Here is a 21,991-nt window from a genome sequence, read left to right as displayed (position 1 = left end):
CCTCCCCTGCTTAAACTCCGGCCCATCATCAGAACCAGTCTACAGGGTATTAAATATATAAGGCCCCCCTAGATCTGTTCATACTAAACTTGTTCCTGCTATTCTTCTCTTCTGCCATAGCAGAGATCTGGTAATTCTCCACGTGCCTTGAATTCTTTCTTGCCTCTGTACCTTGGCTCATGCTCTTGCCTCTGGCCAAAATAACTTTACCCTACTTCTTTATCTGGTTAACTCCTATTCATCTTTCTATCATTAATCTCTCTAAACTCAGTTCAATTCCCTCTTCCAAGAAGCCGATCTTATAGCACCTCATATGTGGTGTGCTATATGAGTTCCTCTCCCAAAACAACAAAGCCATAGTATTTTTTTGTTTTCGTTTTTTGAAATGATCTGGATACATGTTTGCTTTCTAAAAATTTCCACAAGATCCTTAGTTAACAGCTGGAACCTCATCTTTTCCATACCTATGTCCATAGTAGTTGGAACATAGTAGGTACTCAGTAAATATGTATTGAACTGAATTGTAAGTCCAACTTTATCAGAGGGAACATTGGTTTCTGGTGTGCAAATTCCCTAACTTCTAGGATAAGCCGATGTATACTTTTATATATGTATACACACATATATACATATGTACACATATATGTATACATATGTAAAATATGTATATGCGCACATATTTATGTTATGTGCACATACACACACGGAAGTTAAGATGGTTTGCTATTGAGGCCAGCTGTCCAATTTTATTCAATGCTTGCTTTTCAAACTAATGTATATAAACCATGAAAAGCGTTATATTTGAATATTGGTAATTCTACACTAACTTTGTTAATTTATTTTTCAGACCACAAGAACAGTGAATAAAATATTCTAAGCCCACAGCCGTATAGAACACAGACATGTTTATAAAGTGATATTTTGGGATCCCTGGGTGGCACAGCGGTTTGGCGCCTGCCTTTGGCCCAGGGCGCGATCCTGGAGACCCTGGATCGAATCCCACGTCGGGCTCCCAGTGCATGGAGCCTGCTTCTCCCTCTGCCTGTGTCTCTGCCTCTCTCTCTCTCACTGTGTGCCTATCACAAATAAATTTAAAAAAAAAAATTTTAAAGTGATATTTTGATAGTTTTGCAAGAGTCTCCAAGTGAAAATCATTTGTCTCTAATATCAACCACTCAGAGCCAAATTGAAACAATAGGAGTTTCATTTAGGATCTATAATAGCGGCAGTAGAATATGACTGTAACACCATTTGCTGGAATTATAGAGGGGAATTTGCTGGTACAGAAAGGCAAGACAATCAAATTTTTCAGCAGAGGTAAAATACTAGCAAACTCTTCATTTTGTAAATTGGCATTTTTTTGAAGCTTTGACCACTTTATTGGCAATTATCTTGAAGCATGTTGCATGTGATTCTGCTCATCACGTTCCTCTAACCTCAATATCTTGGCTGAAAGAGGAATTCATACAGTCATGTTTTTTGTTTTTTTTTTTTCACTCTGCTTATTTTTCAATCCAAATTTACCTAGATTTCAAAAAAACAAAAACAAAAAAACAAATGTACCTGGATTTCAAAAATCTAGAGAGTTTAAGCTTTGAAAGGTAACAAAATATCCAGAGATATTTTTCAAAGCCCTTTCAATGCAGTATGATGCATGTTTATTTTGGTAAGAGTAATTATTTCCACCAGAAAGACTTGATTTAAAACAATGCATTTCTCAACTTTTTTATTATAAAAGTTTTTTGATAACCCAGATTCACCTAAGACTGTTGAACAATACAAAAGTTCATATATTAAAATTGAATTTTGAATGTTCACAAATAGCATATTTTAAAGTCATTGAATAAACTTTGCATTGGGTTTCCAAAGGATCCTAACTAACTGGATGAACTGCAGTAATGTATATCTCAATTACAAATGTATTTCTTGGTTCATAGAATAGTTACCACAGATGTCTTTAAAACACAAATTCCTCAGCATATTTAGAATGTGATTAGGTTTATAAAGAGCAATAATTGAAAAATCCAGGGAAACTGCAGCAAGAAGTTTCCTGGTAGCCTAGGAAGCAATGTGCACATCATTGCTGTAAATAGTGAGAGTCTCAGTATTGGGGAATTCTTGCTTTCTGATTGACATCTGCCCCATTCTGAAACTGCTTTTAACTGACAGTATTTTAAGCAGTAGTTGTTTAGAGTTTGAAACTTTTACCTCCATTTCCTTGCCCATTACTTATATAACTTATATAACTAATAGGTCTTTTTCTACCCATTATAGGCACACACAGAATATGCTTCTGTTAGCATTTTTCTCTAAAGCATAGTATATCACAGAGCTTCCATTTGGTTAGTAAATATTCTTGCTAAAACCTGGTCATATAACCTGTCAGTCTAGTTGGATTTGGGACTTAAGAAACCAAGACCAGTGGCCTTGAATAAATCTGTTCAACTCTCAGTGCTTTTACTAAAGTAGGAAAGATAACTATTGGACCTCTGAAACATTGATCGTTGAGTAGCTTTTGGGCTCTAGAAAGCTCTGAGATAACTTAGGCCACAGCAACCTCACTTTCTCTACTTCATGCACATACTTTTTTCTTCCTATAGAAATTCTTTAAGGAAAAAGCCAAATTGAGCAGAATAAGAATCGAGAAGTTATTTTTCTGTGCATATTTTTGAGATACCCTAAACTTTGAGCCTTAACTATAACTTAAAAAAATCATTGTTTTAAAATATGATTTTAATTGAAGAAGGGACTAGATGCATTCATAATGATAATTCATGGGAATATAAATTTGTTGATATCTCATAAAGTGAATTCAGTGCTGGAAAGAAACATACCAATTCATTTTTTAAAATGATATAATCACTTTAAATACAGTACTCTGGCTTTAAAATTTCAGGTCTATACCATGTAAGTAGTTACTCATGTTATTAATTAAAATTTCATTTGCTTTCAGAGCTGTTTAATTTTTTGCTTACAGGCATATAATGACTTGAAAATCTAACCGATTACTATTCATTTAGGAGAGAAAAATACTGCCAACTAGTCTGGAGTGCCAACTCTATTTTTCTTGGCAGATACAGTTGGAGAAATTGATTATTCCTGAGTTCCAGCATAGGTTAGGTATAGTCTAGGACTACAGTTGTCATGATCTGTGTTCTAAGGCTTTGTAGTCTAAAGCCATGCCTCAGTTGAAATGGAGAATTTGGCAATACATATATATGTACATACAAAATGGTCCCAGTTGTACAAGCAGAATTAGTCAAGAAATACTTAAATTTTTTTATTTAATTATTTTTAAAATTTATTTTTAATGATGAACATTCATACAGACTTTAATGTATTCAACAGGCATTTAATTGAAAGACTGATAGGTACCACTCACCATACTAAGACTAGATAGTGGAATAATTTGTGGTCTCTGACTTTGTGAAATTTATATTTAAGTGGGGAGAAAACATAATACACAATTTATATTCAGTCATTTCTGTAATAGTAATTCAAAAGGTAATGGCAAAAAACAAAAACAAAAAAACAAAAAAAGTAATGGCAACAGTGAACAAGAGGGAATATCTGCCTGGGGAGGTTGGAAAGGGTTCTAGAGTTGGCACATAGGAAAGACAGAGTGATCACAGAATGCTCTCAGAACTGGTAGGATCAGGGACAGACACCTGGGTAGCTCAGCAGTTGAGTGTCTGCCTTCAACTCTGGGATCGAGTCCCACATCCAGCTCCCTGCATGGAGCCTGCTTCTCCCTCTGTCTGGGTCTCTGCCTCTCTCTCTGTGTCTCTCATGAATTAATAAATAAAATCTTAAAAAAAAAAAAAAAAAAAACCCTAGTAGGATAGCAGAGTCCTGCATTATGGGAGCACATGGGCTACTCAGCAGTGGAAGGTAGACTGCACTTTGGGTGCATAATAGGGAATGGCAAGGGCGGTGCAGCATGTGATACCCAGTGAAGGGAACTGGCAGAGGGAGCTCCAAGCAGCATTCTTCAGGGCCTTGCAGGTCCTGGCATGAGAAAGGGTCTTCCTAGAGGAAGGAAGCTTTTTCTTTGCACCAACTGCTATCTGCCTGCCAAGCTCACCCGAGTGGTGGGGGTGCTCATTCTAAGTCAGACACAAAGTACCAACTAGAGGCGACCCTGGAGGGCTGGTGACGTAGGGGAGTACTGAGTTGTGCTTGGGTTTATGATCAGGACAAGGAGTTTGGGACTTTATTTTGTAGGCAACCAGGGTGTTAATGAGGATTTTGTTTAACAAGAACAAAAACGTTGATTAAAGAATCTTATAAAATAAACCTGTGTTACTACCTATATAAAATTTAGAACATTTAGATAAGCAACAAGTTCTCATAATTTTGCAAACCTAATGTAATTACTGTTAACAAGACGTGTCTTCACAGACTTTTTTCTCTGGGTACTTTTTTTTAAACATAAATGAGGTCTTATTGTATATACTATTTTGTAACATGCTCCCCCCCCAACTTATTTGAATATAATTCTGTATCTTTAAATAGTCTTCTATAACAATATTTTAAAATTTCAACTTGGTTATTCGGTGATAAAGATAAATCCTAGATTTAATTTAACCAATTTCCTATTGCTATTCATTTAGATTGTTTTTACTTTTTCCTTGTTTTGTTTTGTTTTGTTTTTACTTTTTTCATATCACACACTGTATTGGAACAAATGTTTGAAAGATAATCCTAATTATGTTTTTGAAATTAACTTTTTTGTTATTACTTAAAATTCCACAAATTTACTAAGAGTACTCTTTAAAGTCCCACTTCTTAAAAAAAAAAATAAAGTCCCACTTCTTATAGAAAAAAATTTTATCCACATCGCATCATGAAACTACAGTCATGTTAGCAAACTTTTTTTTAGTAGTACTATTTTTCTTGTCTGAACCATTGATGAGATGATGTTTTCTTGCTTTGTGATTTCATAGCACTTGTAGTTTTTCTACCGTAAAACTCCTAATACTTTATTATATAACTGCCTGTATAATTTTCTTTTTCTCTGCCAGATTCCAAGTTATGTGAGGGCAAGGACACACCTAACTTGTTTATTACTTACATTCTGAGCACAAAGTCAGAATTTAGATTTTTTTTTAAGTAATAAATACAGAGATAAATGGTTATCTTAGAAAAAGATGAACAAACAAGCTGAAATTCAACATACCAACAAATAAATGGTCTCCTAGGTCTCCTATGCTTTGTCACTAGAATGATGAGTTTCATAATGGGGTGGGGGGGGGGGTAGGATGTAAAGTGAGAACTTTCCTGGTGTTTGAAAGGGACGCTGTAAAGCCACTGGTCATCATCATGGTGGCCTGATGTGTCTTTGTGTCTTTCTGTGAAGAGTTGGATAGATGTCTAGAAAAACTGACACATGAATTAATTTCTTTTCTGTTTACCTTGTTTCAAAGCCAAGGGAGCTAACCTTTAAAATGCCTTCCCTTCTGTGATAATTAACATGAAAATAACAATTCTACAACTCAGCCCAGTTAAAAAGGGATCTCCAAGTTGAGCACTTTGAAAGGGGTGTTCACCATCGGTGCTGTGATGTGAAGAATAGCTCTGTGGAAAAGGGCTGCAAAGAAGGGAATTCCCCTTTCTAAGCATTGCAGAGTTTGACCTGCCTGAAACCAAGACAGAGTCAAGCTCAGGAAGATAGAACGTGGAGGGGGGAAATTCATGATAAATTAGATTATCCACTGGAATACTTTGTAGATGCCTAAGAATTTTAACTTCAGTTGTAGGAGAGTTTTTTCGTCTTATAGAGGGATGTTTTAGGAGCTTTCTTTTGTGTAGAGGTCAGGAAAAGAAAAACAACGTATTCCTTTTTAAATTTAGTGTTCTGGCTGTTTGTCCATTCAGATGGTAAAGACTGGCCATCAGAAAGGTCTGGTTAACCCTCCCCACTCTTGTTTTTTCTCATTAGAGGCTTCATTGGTCAATAAATTTTACAGAAAACTCTTTGTATGTTTAAACTCATATGTGAAAAGAAACCCTTCAACAGAAAACAAAGACCAGGTAGTCCTGTGTCCCTAAGACCTAACCATAGAAGCTGATCCATAGCTGCTTAGTAAGGATTTCCTTAACAAATATGATCAAACTGTGATAGATTTATAGATTCCCAGAATGTTATGTGAAAACAAAATATTTTTGTGTCTATGTACTTCTATGTAGTTATATTTACATAAAAATGTAAGCGCTTCCTCAAGCAGCTGCATTGTCAATACTCCTGATAGAAGAAACTTCTGAATCCCAGGTGGTTTGGGGAAGGGGTGTTCTGTTTGGGTTTTTTGTTTTTTGTGGGTTTTTTTAAAGGGTGTTGTGAAAAGCTGGAATCTGTAGGATGCTTAGAAGTGTAAGTGGTTCTTTTTGATAGGAGCCTCTTTAGCCATTTCTTTACAAAAGTGAATTTCTTTGAATTCATCCAACCTATTTCCTATGTATAACTTTGCGAAGTAACAAATCAAAGCTTTTAATCTCTAGCTATATGTTTCATAATGGTTATTTTCTGTATTTACATGTTAGTAACTTTATTGGGGCCATTTATTTGAAGAGGAATATGTTTTCCATTAAAAAGATATATGGAAGTATTTTGCCCGGTAGGAGAGTTGAGGCAAAATGACATTTAATGAAACACTTATATTCTCATATAAATTTTATGCCAAAAAGAAAACTAGGATCCTAACTTCAGCTTTTCTAGTTCTGTTTCCCGTGTGACTGTACTAGTAGCAGTTAGCGATTTCTATGGTGTGGTTGTGCTAATAAACCTAACTAGTACTAATAAATACTAACATTGCTGGATGTACATTTTCATTAGTACCTGTGAAGCTCCTAGAATATCAGTGAATAACAAGTATAAAAACTGTGCCTTAATTTTTAGCTTTTTCATGTTGATACTTAATACTTACACTTTCATCATAAGATGTGTTATATGAATAACGCAAAAAAAATTCTGTCACAATCTTTGCATTGAATCATGTGTTTTGCTGTGCCTCCTGTAGCTGTGTGGAACTTCAGATGACCTCTATGGCAGTGTCATGCTGAGATCAAAAGTAATATGTTCAGGGTTATATGAACCACTGCGGTGTCTAAGAGAATATATTCCTAGAGGCAAGTCTCAGGACAAAATGTCAAGAAGGATTAAGTTTCTGCGTATAACAATTCTTTCTTGGCCACCCTCTTCTGTAACACTCATTATTACCTGAGAGAGCCAGAGAGGGAAAGTACAGAGGACATAGGTCATGAAATTTGAAATTCTGCTTAAAAAAAAAAAAGATTTTTATTTTTAGGCCATGACTTTATAGATGTGATTTTGCTCATAAATGTCACCTTTGTACCATATTGACCTCACCTTTGTTAGATGGTTTTGTTTCATAAACTGAAGTCTTACTTTACTTATTCAAGGAATAGAAATGATGGTCTTTCCTGAGAAGTGTATGATAGGTTATGCTGAGGCTGAGGTCAGGCTTGTGCACAGGAGTGATGGGGACTCGTTTTCCTCTCTCTGGAGACCCTTACTGAGAGCATTATTGAAGGACTGGCACGGGTTAGCCAGAGACACAGCAGACAAGGCATTTCAGCCAGCACAGGGAGCTAGACTAATTCCTATATTATAGGAACTCCCATTTGTTAAAGAGCTCAGCACTTACTTTTGCATTCATTGCCTGTCATTCAACAAATCCAGACATCATCAAATGATGAAGATCTAAATAAAGGTTCAAACCAGCAGCAGCACTATTTCAGTGCATACCAAGTTGTGTTTGCTAATTCACAGTCACTGAAAATACAGCTTATTCTGTGTTCCTTATAGCATTCATGATAATGCAGGATAAACTACTTATTAAAGTCATTTAAAACTCTTCAGAGTAGTACATCGTTAGATAAAGAAGCTTTAGATAAAACTTAAAAATACATCTGGAAAACATTTCAAGCATACCAGAAATCATATGATAGATGCAGATATGCTTACTGTTAAGAATAGTCAAAGGTGAAAGATTTATGCAATCTGAGGAAACATGTAAATAGATGGTAACATTTTGTTGTTAGGACCTGTTCAAAAAGCTCCTATTTCCAATGCTTACTGTTATTGATTTACAGTATTTTGCCAATATAGAGGGTGTAGATTGCCATTTCATTGTTTTAATATCTCTCTCCAAAATAACTACCTGACAATGAGCATCTTTTCACATCTGTTAAGATTCATCCAGTTGTTCTGTTTACTTAGCTATCCGTATTCATTTCCATTGGGCTGTTTATATCTTCTGATTTTTAGGAGTCCTTTATATATTTGAGCTACTGATCCTTTGGTTCTCTCTATTGTATGCATCTGCTTTTTTAATAGTTTCCTTTTCAGAGTTTTAAATTTTAATGGGGACAAATTTATTGATCTCTATTTTTATTATGTGCTTTTTGTTTCTTGTGTAAGAAGTCCTTCTCTACTTAATACCATAAGGATGGTTAAATATAGTGTCTTCTAAAAGCTTTACAGTTTTGCTATTTACATTGCATCTTCATTTCATATGAATGCATATGTGACTTGTTCTAGGCTCTCTTATCTGTTCCATTGGCCTATTTCTCTATCCCAACTCTAATACCACACAGTTTTAATTACTATACTTTTTCGTAACTACATTGAAATTGAAAGTATTGTGTGCGGAGATTATCAGATATACTAAATATAAATATTTTCTTATTTTTTGCAACATTATGAGGCATAGGAACACTGGACTTAAGTTTCTTATGCAAACTAGTAATGTAAATAATTTGTTACAGAAAAATGGTTACATAGACCCAGTTAAGGGCCATCCATCCATTGACTTATATCATGTGGCAGTCAGCATGCTAAATGCTTCATACATAATCATCTCACAAAAACCTTACTAGCATGTTAATATATCCATTTTCCAGACATAGGAATGAAGTGTTAATAGTGTTCAGCCTTAAACCTGTTTGACACAAAGCTTGTTGTCTTGTGGGCTCCTCTCCATAGTTTAATCTCCCACACAAAAAGAACATGACTGTCTTCAACCTGGATGACTTCACAGTGTTGGTGACTCAAGCAAACCTGAGCTGCCTCAATTCATCTGACGTTGACTTTGCATCTCCAGTGACCTCTGTTCCTTCCTTCTCCATTTCAGCCATACATCCCCACTCAGAATTATTCCATTTCTGAAACATTAAATTCAAGTATCTAATTCTCTCACCCCAATCTTAGAAGCCTCCTGCTCCTTGACCCCTCTGATACCTTTTTATTCATCAGTCCCCTCCTGTGTTTGCTCCCTTGACTAATCAGCTTAATTTCCATGGTCTAACATGTGAGACCATCTTCTGCCTATGTTTGAGTCAATTTGTCTTTACTCATCTAGGTGGATTGCAGAGTCCTGCTGAAGAACTCTGGACAAGCACATTCAAGCACAAATATTTGTGCCTTTTCAAATATGGAGAGATTTATATATCATCCTATATCCTATATCATCCTATATCAGCCTACTTATACTTCAGCTTAAGTTTAGAGAGTCTGTTTCTCCCTGAAGTCTTCTCTGAGCTTCCTGGTTTAGGTGCTTCTGCTGAGCACTTCCAAGCAACATGTCTGTCACTACCACAGCAACGTCCAACCATGTAAAAGTATATGCATCCTTCTCTGTCCCTACAAGATGCTGAGTGCTTTATGGGAAGGGACCTTATTTCTTACTCATTATTGCATCCCTAATACTTCTCATATTTCATGACTAAATGAAACAATGCACAATAAGTTAAGGAACCAACCAAACTTCTAGATGAATATGTTTTAAACATCATAGACTCCAGAATAACGTATTCATAGGAAAGTATTTCAAAACATTTTCAAACTTATTTTCTCAGTGTTGTGAAAAAATCATGATATTTGGTCTTGGTAAAATGTTATTAAAACAGAAGTACATTCTATAAGGATCTTTCTGTTTAGCAGACAGGAAAAGAGAAAGCAATTTGAAGGACAATGGAAAGCTTGATATATCTGGTATACCAGAAGTAGTTTATGAGTTTATCTGTTTGAGGGAATAGCCCCTACAGAAGTCTTAGAATTTGTTATAATGTACTATTTCTGTTGCTTACATGGACACTGGATTTTTTAACTTTGTGTTTACTATGACCTCTTGGATGTTTAATTAACTTTGATGACTAAAAAGCAGAAGTTATTGCCATAAGGTATTTCTTAGTGGTTAAATCAAAGTGCTTTTAGGAACAAAGATCATAAATTGTTAAATCCTTGAAGATAATTAACAATTTATTTTTCACATATTTATTTTTATTTAAATTTTCTTAGCTAACCTACAGGATAATATTGATTTATGGAGTAGAATTCAGTGACTCATCACTTATATACAACATACAGTGCTCCTCACAAGTGCCTCTTTAATACCCATCACCCATGTATGTAGCCCATCCTCCATCTACCTCTCTCCATCAACCCTCAATTTATTCTTTAAGAATTGTTTATGGTTTGTTTCCCTCTCTTTTTTTCTTCTGCCCTTTCCCATATGTTCATCTATTTTCTTTCTTAAATTCCATATGAGTGAGATCATATGGTATTTGTCTTTCTCCAACTGACTTATTTTACTTAGCATAATACACTTTGCTTCCATCCACATTGTTGCAAATGGCCAGATTTCTATTTTTTGATGGCTCAATAATATTCCATACATATGGAATTATATATACTCCAAATATATATATTTCAAAATATATTTTGTTTATACACAGACACATACACATACTTAACTACATGCCAAGCACTGTGCTTGGAATCAATAAAACAAAGATGAATGATTTAGATAGTGTCTACTCTAAATACAAAAAAAATTACTTTGGGATTTTGTAATGAATAAAATATATTTTTCTACATAGAGATAAAAGATTTTTACAGAAAAAAATAGGAACTCTCTTGTCACAAATTCTACTCCCTAGCTTCAAAGGGCAAACTAGGATATCCTTACTGTTCGAACCTGAAAGCAAATACCATAACTAGGTTTTTCAAAAGAGTTATAGCTCCCAGGGAGATGGAAATGGAAGCTCAATAAATGTTTATTGAGTTTATTGAACAGAATTACTGATTAATGTTGCTCCAGAGAACCAATGCCCATATACACATTTCTTTTCTTCATAGGTTTATACCTGCTTTTTGCCATAGTTGAGCTCAATCAGACCTCTTTGCTCTATAATTTTAGGTACTCAGTGCATGTATTTTGAAAAAATTATTTTGGCTCATATTAGGTTCACCCACAGAAAATTGCCTTTTGTACCTCAAAAACACTCAACAGTAGTCAGTTCCTATGGTTCAACTGAGGACATGTCACACTTCTATGACAAGATGAACACTGAGATAATGGCAAGGAAAGAGAAATTTTGTTCATTGTCTGGAGGATTTTGTCTTAAGGAGTGATAAACACAAGTGAAATGATCAGACTCTGCCCAAGAACTCAGGAGGAGGTCATTTTTAGGGTCAGCCATTTTTCATGGTGTATAAAGTTAGTGAGAAATCAGTGGTTTGGTTTTAGAATTAAGTGTCCTATTAGCAGATTATATGTGTATATTCAGGTGTTTTAGTAAACTTGTAATTGCATGTGAACTTTGTGTTGTCACTGGTAGATTGAGAAGGAAGGTAGAACTAAAAGTTCTATTTTAGTATGTTTTCTGCGCATCATCCTTTTTTAACCAGTGTGACTGCCTTCTACATGATTCATAACTTCTTGGCACAATTTATTAGTATTTTAACATTTGTAGTTTTCTTTGTAGTTCACATTCTACATTTTAATAATTACTACTCTTATATTTTTTATTATATCCTTAGGATGTGGGTTCCATTTCATTTTATTATTTTTCAAATGATTGGAAGCAAATCTATGTCTAACCATTTAAATAGCTTATTATGCTAAACTTGAGCAAGTTGAAACCGTAACATAATTCTAATACCTTAGGTTGATGAAAGAAGCTTTTTGTTAAAAAAAAAAAAGATAGGAAGCTAAAAATTCAAAAAGAGACTAACTTTAAGGAAAGTAAGAACGGGGCGGGGGGTGCGATGGGAGTGGGAAGAACCAGGCAGAGAATAGTTCTGAATTGATAGGAGAAAGAAAAAAAAAAAAGAATATTTGAAAGGGCAAAGTATACACACACACACACACACACACACACACACACACACACTCTCAATCCCTAGAGTCAGTATATTCTACCTACATTTCCTAATATCTTAAAGATGATAAAGGACAAAAGCTTATAGGCCAATATCTTAGGTTTTTAGTATTCCCAATCAATTTATAGAAAGGAGATAAAATATATGCTCACAGCATGATAATCCCAAGGTTGTAGAGGTTTTGAAATGAAATCTCTTAACTTCCTATAATAATTTGAAAGATCTGTTGTTTACTAGCATTTCCATTGGAATATTTTGAATCTGATTTTCCCAGCTTCAATGGGGAAAGGTAGTGATTTATCATTAAGATCTGACACACTCATGTATAACCTTTCCATAACCATCCCTTATCTTTCCTCGTCAATGCAGAATTACACCCTTACTAGGTGATAGTTTGGTGTGGTGGATTTGTGGGAAATATACATAGTTTCATATGTAAATGAAAATGTTTGACTAAATTATCCTAAGAGCTTTCTTTGATAGAGTCACTAGTCACGCTAGTGTGCAGTGTTTCCATTGTCAGAACACTGTTATTTCAAAAGAATACACAACATAGAGTGGTTTCTGTTGTCATTCCCATCTTTACCATAGATAGTGTTAGGAAGGAATGTTCCTGAGAAGGGGATTGTGTTTTCAGTGTGTGTATATTCTAACGGAAATATGTTGGTTGTTGATCTTTGGCCCCAGTGAAAAGGAATATAAACTTAAATTTTACTACATTCAAATGAAGATACACAGCCAGCCTCCTCCTATGAAATGTCACTGGTTTTAAGTAATAGTTATTCATTCATTTTATTTCAAACTGATACCTTTATATACTCCGTCTGGTCACATATAAACTTATAGGATCATAACTAAGTGGTATCTGACTTGAATTACTTTTTCATTTCAGCAAAAGTTTAAGGAGGAAAAAACAAATCAAGGTAAACAACAGGAGAGAGACTAAACCTCAGAACCACCTGCCAGCTATTGTGATGGCTGTGGATCATGTTTGAAAGTGGACCTGTACAAGTTTATTAAGACTTAGCAGATTGGGCATTCTTCCAAGTTAATTATTTCCATATAGTACCATTTTATAAAGAGGATATGACTCTTCTACATTTCTGTTGTCCTATTTCAGAAGTTTATTATAAAAGAATGTTTATAAGAAGGGTAAGGAGATTGTGCGATCTATGTGCATTTTTATGTAGATTTGTTGATTGTTGGTCTCTGACCTAAGGTCTCCCTGGCCTCAAAAAAAAAAAAAAAAAAAAAAAAAAAGGTCATATTGAAATGATGCTCCAGAGACTTGCTTTCTCTGAAACTTGGCCAGTCAGTAATACCAATTACATATGCTCTTCATTTTAACTTATAAACCAATAAACCATATCCGGACACATCTGAATCTTTTGGGAATACAACTAAACGTGTACCCCACACACACACACTCAAGCAGGTGTATCAGAGGAAGGAGGGAGGTTGAGACAAAAGAGATTAATAGAGAAGGGCAGGGGAATGTAAGGATCAGACTAGAACACACTGTTTTTGAAAGTATATGCTATTTTCTGTGTTAGAACTTGTGTTATTTTATGTCAAACAATTGAGCATAGAGTAATAAAAAAGTATTTTTTCTCAAAATGATGCAAGTTACATAACTTAAAAAATATTTAGGATGAGTATAAATTATTTAGAATCATTATTAAGGCCTTTTAAGAAATAAGTTCACAATTTTGTACATTACAAATTTCATTTCCTGCAAAATTTCAATTATATGTAGCCTACTGATAGTTATAGATAGAAGTACAAATGAATATAGTTAAAAGGAAGTCAAAACTAGTGATGAAGTCGTAGTTTGTCCAACAAAAACTGAATATTTTTTATTATTAAAAGCAAAACTTGATTATGATAATGTTTATTATGTGGACTTAGGCAGTACAAATATATAGAGGAGGCATAAAAGGTAAACAAATTACTACATGAATTACAAATTAGGGTGTATAATTTAGACTGCCTTGGATATGTCCACTTGCTCAGGGTGTTTAAGCAACTACTATTTTATGATGAAAAATAGTGTGCTGATGTGAGATTGGAACAAGATGATTGGAGCATTATCAGGGACCAAGAAATAGATGGTCTGGTAGGCTTAGTCCAGGAGCTCAGATTTAATTCTCAGTGCGGTGGGAAGAGTTTTAAATATAGGTATACTATTAGGTAATTTATATTTTTAAAAAGTCATTCGTGTGGCTATGTGAAGGATAATCGAGCATTTTAAGAGTGGATTGGGTCAATTTGAAAGCTAGTGCTTGAACTGAGAGGTAGAAATAAAGATGAAAAGAAATGGTTGATGAGAGAGCCATTTTGGAGGTATGATCCAGTGTGTGTGATGCATGTTTGAAAGGGTGGCTCTTGGGAAAGATGAATATGTAACCATTTTTCTTTCTTTTTTTACAAAAGAATTCATTGAGATAAAGAACATAATTGTTGCCACCAAGGTGGTCACAGTCTCTAGTATACATAAACTTTACAAAAACTATACATATTAAAGATGCTGCTACTCTAGTATATATGCTTTCTATCAGCTAAATAACTTTGATGCAATAAGCGATGTCAGAGCAGCGAGCATGGACATCTAAGGGAGCATCTGTTTATAACCCACACTTCAGAGAATGGTTGTAGGTTTCTCGGCAGGAGTGGTATTTGAGCCTTAAAGAACAAGAGGAGTATTCCCCTCTTGGGTGGGGCATGAGCTGGGTGTACAGCAGCAAGAATATCCCAGGAAAATGGAGCATGTCAATGAGCACTTTTGGTGTATTCAATAAATCTCAAAAAATTCAACAGGATACTTATATGAAAAGAGGCAGACCATGAAGACTACATCTATCAATTTTGAATTTCATTAATTGCTTTCATGCAGTGTCACTATTTTTTTGTCCTTCAGGTACTTCAAACTCATTCCACTTTCAGTCTTCATGTTTCTTGTTCAGCTTTGGCCTGTTAAATACCCACCTCCGCCTCCCAAATGATTACTGCTTTCTCCTCGGGTCTTAGGATTGCTTCTCCTAAAGAAACCTCCCACCTTGAGCCATACACACAACCTTGTCACTCTCTCATCTAGTACCTATTTAAAAATGATTCCTTATAAATTTGTCCATCTGGTATTAGCACATCAGTCCATTTGTTTTGCTGTCTGTTGTCTCTGCTAAAGTACAAACTTTATGAGGGAGGAACGTGTCTGTCTTATTTACAGCCACACTCCCAGTACCTAGGCCAGTACCTGCACATGGAAGATTTGTAAGTATTTGTTGAATAAATGAATGAGCTCATTGAATGAAGAATGAAAACTAGGTTATTGATTGTAAAAAAAAAAAAAAAAAAAACCCTTAATCATATTTTTGCTTTTACTGTATCTTATCCCTTATCATCCTTGAGGACTGGACTGTTAAAGGGTTAGTGTGGTTTCAAGAAAAAAACATGCCATTTTGCTTTGGGGCCAGGAGTTTCTGCTAGAAGGGTATGAAAATGGCCCAGGGTATGTTATCAGTAATCACTCCAGATCTCTGTACTTGCCATGAATGAGAGGAGTATGGGAGGCTTTCTGGGACTCTTTCAGGACCAGCAGTTCTGGACACTAGTGATCCCAGTCACCTCTTCTCAGAAGTCAGAAACCATGGTTCCCTGCCGATGTATAGATCTGCCTCCTGCTTTCATGTTCTGCAGAAGCAAATATGACTGTCCTATTTCTCACCTTCCGCTGAGGACTGCCCCTTTGGACTGTGTTCTTTCAAGCCTCCTCACATATTCAGATTTATGGCAACTTTTGGTTTAATCATCCTCCCTCATGCACTCAGGTGTTGTCATAATAGCAGAATGATGTGGTTTAAGTGATTAAAACTTTCTGAAGGAAGAACTGCATGTAGCTACTTGTCCATAGATCCCCGGAACTGCATGTACACCTGAGAGAACAGTGCCTTTTGTCATTGTCATTGAGGAGATAGGAGGCCCTGTCCTTAGAATATACCAGCAAGACTTTTTACCTCTCCACTAGAAACCACCTAATCTTGGGGAGCTCACAGTTATTCACTACCTGAAGGGGAGCTTGGTCTCCTCTTTTCTGCTCCCCGGGAGAACGCTGGATGCCCAGCAGGGCCTATCCAGGATCATGCCCATGATCCCCAAAATACCAGTCCGTAGAGGAGACCTCTGCCCTGCCACAGTCCTGTTCCTGCAGGTTCCAGGGAATGGCCCAGTCTGCTGCCAGGGGGACTCAACTAGCAATCGGTGTTTAGGGTTCTAGTTATAGTTCTCTCTCTAGCCAGCTGTTTGACCTCAGATGTTTTTATTTACCACTTTGAATCTTAGTTTTATAAGGTAGAAGATGAGGTGGTTGGAATAGGTGGTGATGTTCTTTCTTTGTGTAATTGTGTTCTTTTTCTATTTTCAAAGAAGATGTTCAGATAGCCCAGGCTCTGCTTTTCAACTGGACTCCTCACACCTGTAGGCAGTCGTCATTTTTGAGGGATCTGACAAATACATGGCACATTCTCGTAGCAGTGTAATCTTATTTAGGGATTTTAGGGAAACATTTCCTTTCACTAAAATGTACATATTTGATGGAACAGAATTTTATATCTGCATGGATTTTAAGATAACATGTGACATTTTGTAGTGGTTATATATGGTAGCCTATAAAATCTTTTTAATAAATGGAGAGAAACTTAACAAAAGGTGTTACATGTTCCTCCCTTGACTTACTAATACTCCTATAGATAGTGCCAAAGAGTGACTGTTTATAAAGTTGGGGGAGCGTAACTCTCATTCTTGTTTTCATATGAGCAGTGGCAATGCTATTTCCTTCATCTGACTCACCATTGTTTATAAAAGGAAAGAGCCTCTCTGGGTGAAAATTTTTTAAATCATTGATGGAAAGTGTTCCCTTTGTGAACAATTAGTTCCTTAGACCAGTTTGTTTTCCACCAAATTGTCTGTTTCTGTTGGAACAGATGGTTTCCATTATGAGGCTCCTCTTCCTTCTCTGTGAAGACCAAGTGACTGCAAGTCCACCACTTACTTGGAAAGAGCCCTAGGAGATGTGGTGGGCAGGGGAAGCCCAGCATCCTATCTCCCAAACTTGCCAGCTGCTCATTCTGCTCCGCCTGGTCTTCAGATGCAATGATTAGATGGTAAACTTAGATCAGGAAGAGCCCAGACATTAACGTAAAGAGGAATTACCTGGCAAGGTGCAGCCAACACTGGCTTTGCTGTAGCTTTCTCAAAAGCTAGCTCGACACCCGTGGTTGTTGGTCATGGTGAATTGCTCATCTACCACAAAGTGGGATTCCCAAACCTGGCTACAATTTGGAAATCACACCTAGAAAACTTACAGAAACATAAAAAATATATTTCAGGGTTCTATTGAAGATGTAACAAAAAACGTTCCCTGAAAGATTTATCAATAGGCATATTTTGAAAACTTTCCCACTGGACAAGAGCCCATGCCTGATTGTATTAAACTTGAGTTCGCCTGCCCATTCAGTAGACTGTAGGCTCTTTGAGGGCAGGAAGCACGTCCTTGGTCTGTTGTCAGACCACTAAGCCCAGAACTTCTGGAGCGCTCACGACATTGAAGGAATAAATGAATGTGTTAATGCTTGTAATCAGCTCCCTGGGATAAACGGGCTACATTCTCTGACATCTTGTAGAACTAATTATTTTTTAATGTGGCTGTATTTAAATTTTAAGTTAGGCCTCAGAGGTGAAAGGCCAGCACATTACTGACCACCCATTTATCTAGTACATAGCACTCTTTTCTAAGTTATTGCCCCAGGGAAGCCCATGACATTAGGGCAGTGATACCAGCATTGTGTATAAACACTAATCTATATTGTGACCATCACTCTTCTTAAAGCCAGGTGGTTGATAATGGTGCAGTAGGATGGTCATTGAAGTTTGAGGGTTTATGTGAGAATTGTCAGTGAGTTAGTTTACATCTGACAAACTTTCAAATAGGATTCTGCTTAGAATTAACTTTAAAAAATAATTTTAAAAAATATTTTATTTATTCATGAGAGACACAGAGGCAGAGGGAGAAGCAGGCTCCCCTCAGGGACCCTGATGTGGGACTTGATCCCAGGACCCTGGGATCATGACCTGAGCCAAAGGCAGATGCTCAACCATTGAGCCACCCAGGCATCCCTAAAAAATAATTAAAAAAAAAATTTCTTGGCATGTATCATTCTTAGCGGCATTGGTTTCAAATTTGGAAGGAGGTTCTGCTTCAGATCCCCTTTCACTTACGTATTCTGGAAAATTCTAGCATGCTTCGTAATTACATTGGCTTCAGTTTTTTTAAACTGGAGTATTACTGAATGTCTATTACTGGAGTATAACCATAATTTTAATGTTGCCGATTCTTCGTTTGTTAATTCTTCATGCATACGATGATTTGGGGACCTTGTCTTATTTTAAGACCAAGTATGATGACTAGTGTGAACAAGAGGTAAAGGGAAAAACTGTCCAGAAGTTACATATCAAGGATGTAGTTAGCTGTACAGCAAAGCATTTGTTGTAGGAATGAAAACAAGCTAAAATAACATTTGGCAGGAGCTCTAATTAGTCTTAGCCATTTTAATTATATTTCTTTAGATAAAGATAACTGAATACATAAAGTTTTGGGAACTTCCTGCATTGCTTAACTGTGTATGTTGAAATTATATATGATTATTTTGCATTTAATATCTGAAGGTAGTTGCATGATAAATTTTCAGACTTTTATGAGCAGCCCTGTAACTATACCAATCTACCCATTATAAATACTGTTCTGAGCAGAAAGAAACTAAACTACTCTTGGGTCTGTGTTTACCCAAGAGGAAATAAGCAGCTTTCTGGGATGAGTTGTGATTTTATAAATATAATGGAATTTATATTTTTAAAATCAGCTTTCAGAATAACTTTTGGTTATTTATTTCTGATTGGTCAGAGTTAATGAGGGAAACTATCATCTACTTTTGTAGATTTATAATGTTTTGCATCTCAGAATTCCTTCAAGTATGTATAACTAAAGGAAAATGTGAGTAACTAGGGATTTTAAGCCTGAACAAATGTTGAAAGGCTAACATAATAAAAGGGAGATTTGCCACCTTCAGCCTAACTCCAGATGGAAGGAGGCAGGTCAATGGACAGAAGTTACACAGAGATTTTGTAGTACATTTTAGATATAGCTTGTTAATATACTATATACAGCAATGAGTTGTCATAAGGACATGTAGTGAATGTTCTGTGCTGGACATTTTTAAAGAGAGGTTAAAGCCTGTCAGGAATATTTCATAAGGAGAGAAGAAAACCTGCACTAAATCAACACTAAATGGCTATTTGAAATATGAGTATCTGTAAATCTAATTTCTTCTCCATTCTTGATCTCATTTATGAGGTGTGATGCCTGCTGTGGCAATAGATTGTGTTAACAATTATATTGATGGTTGAGTGCTGACATGAAGTTTAACCCACTCTCTCTTCTTATTTTAATTGCATTTTTATCTATTCATTAATGAGATTGTGTTCACCTTCTTAGCAATGTTACTGCATCTTTTTTTTTTTTTTTTTTTTTTTTTTTTATAAAAGGAAGGGATATAAACCATCCGTAACACCAGTATTCTAGAACTCCTATTATAGGCAAGCATCAGAGGAGAGGCAAGGAGCAAGGTGTCAGAATTCATCATGTCACAGCGGCCTTGCTCTATCCCTTTTATTCTTTGATCTCTGTAGCCCTGTTGCCCAGATGACAGATCGTCCTGAAATGAGAAGTGCTGACCTCTCAGAAAAAAATAGCCAGAGATTATTCTAACAAATGACTACAAAATCTAAATTCCATTATAAACTCCTAACTCATCCCACAAAAAAAAAAAAAAATATATATATATATATATATATATATATATATATATATATAATATAAATGCTGCGTTTTGAAAGTCACTTATGGCTGAATTCAAGTTACTAGCAATATCTTTTGGCTATTACCTGGGCTCAACCATAATTCTTGGCAAAGATCACACAACCTTGTTTTAGGAATGAGGTCAGCAATACACCCTATGCTAGTGTGCTACTAGATCAACTTCCCAAATGAAACTCATAACCAAGAAGAAAGTTACAGTAGATGAGATACTGTAAATGAAAAAAAATTAGCGATAAGTAAGACTATTATAAAAACCAAGTCTATCATTTCAAAGACTGTTTAGTTTTAAGTAAGTTTTAATACTTACTGAGGTCTCATTTCTTGACCAGAGTATCAGTATATGTAATATGTAATATGATTTTAGTAGGCTATGTGTAATGGGCATTCCAGTCTACCAGAAAAGATAAATAAGGTAGCATTGTTCCATGCTTTACATTTCACAGCCTTCTTTGTCACCTGGGCATGCCACATGTTAATCCCTAATTTATATTTAGTCAGTGAAATGTCATAAATTTTTTTCCCCTAAATACTTTACGCATTTTCAATCTTTTCTTGAGAGTGGGCTAAACTTGGTCATACTGGCAATAACAGAACTGTTGTTTCCATCTGGCACTACTTTGTTTTGTCCTTGTGGGTCTTGGCCACAGAGACAACTACAAGGAAGGCCAGAGTCCTTCCAAGCATTTCCCTGGTCCCAGTATTTAAGGCCACATCAGTTATTTCAGGTTTAAAAACTCTTGTTTCTTGCCTTCAGCCTTTATTTTAAAACTGAGATAAAAACAACATTATCAAGAGACCCTCCTAAATGAAATGCTTTCCTTGCTCTAAAAATGTTCAATAAAACTGAGACTAACCACAACTCTGGCCCCCCAACACAGAATAATTATCATGCAGACCAGACTCTACTTAAAAAATTCTGCTTCAGGGCGCCTGGGTGGCTCAGTGGTTGAGCATCTGCCTTTGGCTCAAGTCATGATCCCAGTGTCCTAGGATCAAGTCCTGCATCAGGCTCTTCTCCCTCTGCCTATGTCTCTCTCTCTGTCTCTCATGAATAAACAAAATCTTAAAAAAAAAAAAAAAAACTGTTAGGTGCATCCTCTTCCAATTTTTGAACTTCTACATCAGTTGTGTGCAGGAAATATTTAGGTTTCATTTCTAATAAACAGCAACTTGATAGGAAGCATAAAATGAGCTCTTTCTGTACTCAAGGCATATGTAGTGTGTTAAGAGCAAGCCTGATAAACACTTGACTGAGGAGAGTTCTGTCAAGTGTTTTTGGGAAAGACAATAAAGTCTGCTGTTTCTGTCAGGGCACCACCTTATAACACCTGGTAGGGAAACACTCCATGAAAGATGTGGGATGAAAGTCATCCCTCCAGGGGTTCTGTGGCCCAAGAACTGAAGCAAAGGGGAGATGTAGCAACTCGTAACATGCCTCAGCAGTTATAGCAGGTAAATGAGGGTTCTCATTCCTCCAGTTCATTCCATTCCATTCCAGCAGTTCTCAGACCTCCTGCCTTCTGATTGAAAGTTGATAAGAGTTGATTGAAGCTTTTCAGTTCTGCTTAATTTATAGCTACACTTGATTTCTCCCATCTGGGGTGGTGGTTGGAAAAGGATTATGAGGATTCTATTAAATTGTTTGTGGGCACATTTCATGTTAATATTGAGGTCTGTGTAACTTCGACAACGTTTGCTAGGTAACTTGGACATCTAGAACTGAATGGCCATCATGCATGCTCCCACTCTATGGGGCACAGCTCCCACTCTGTGGTCCAGCCAATTACAGCTTCACTGTGGTTAATTATTAGAATAAAAAGTCTCGAAGTGTAATAAGCAATAGCTTGAGTTCCTGAATGTGCACCGAATACCATGTT

At 36.0% G+C, this 21,991-nt stretch overlaps 1 protein-coding gene across 4 annotated transcripts in view; it reads left to right on the top strand.

Annotated features, from left to right (window-relative positions):
• Positions 1–21,991, top strand: part of VAV3 (vav guanine nucleotide exchange factor 3) — a 352,499-nt gene that overhangs the window by 262,113 nt on the left and 68,395 nt on the right. The gene's annotated exons all lie outside the window — the stretch shown is intronic.

This window comes from Canis aureus, chromosome 8 (genome assembly GCF_053574225.1).
Source record: "Canis aureus isolate CA01 chromosome 8, VMU_Caureus_v.1.0, whole genome shotgun sequence".
NCBI classification, from domain to species: Eukaryota; Metazoa; Chordata; class Mammalia; order Carnivora; family Canidae; genus Canis; species Canis aureus.
The sequence above is the reverse complement of the archived record's forward strand: the minus strand, read 5'-3'. Positions and strand labels throughout refer to the sequence as shown.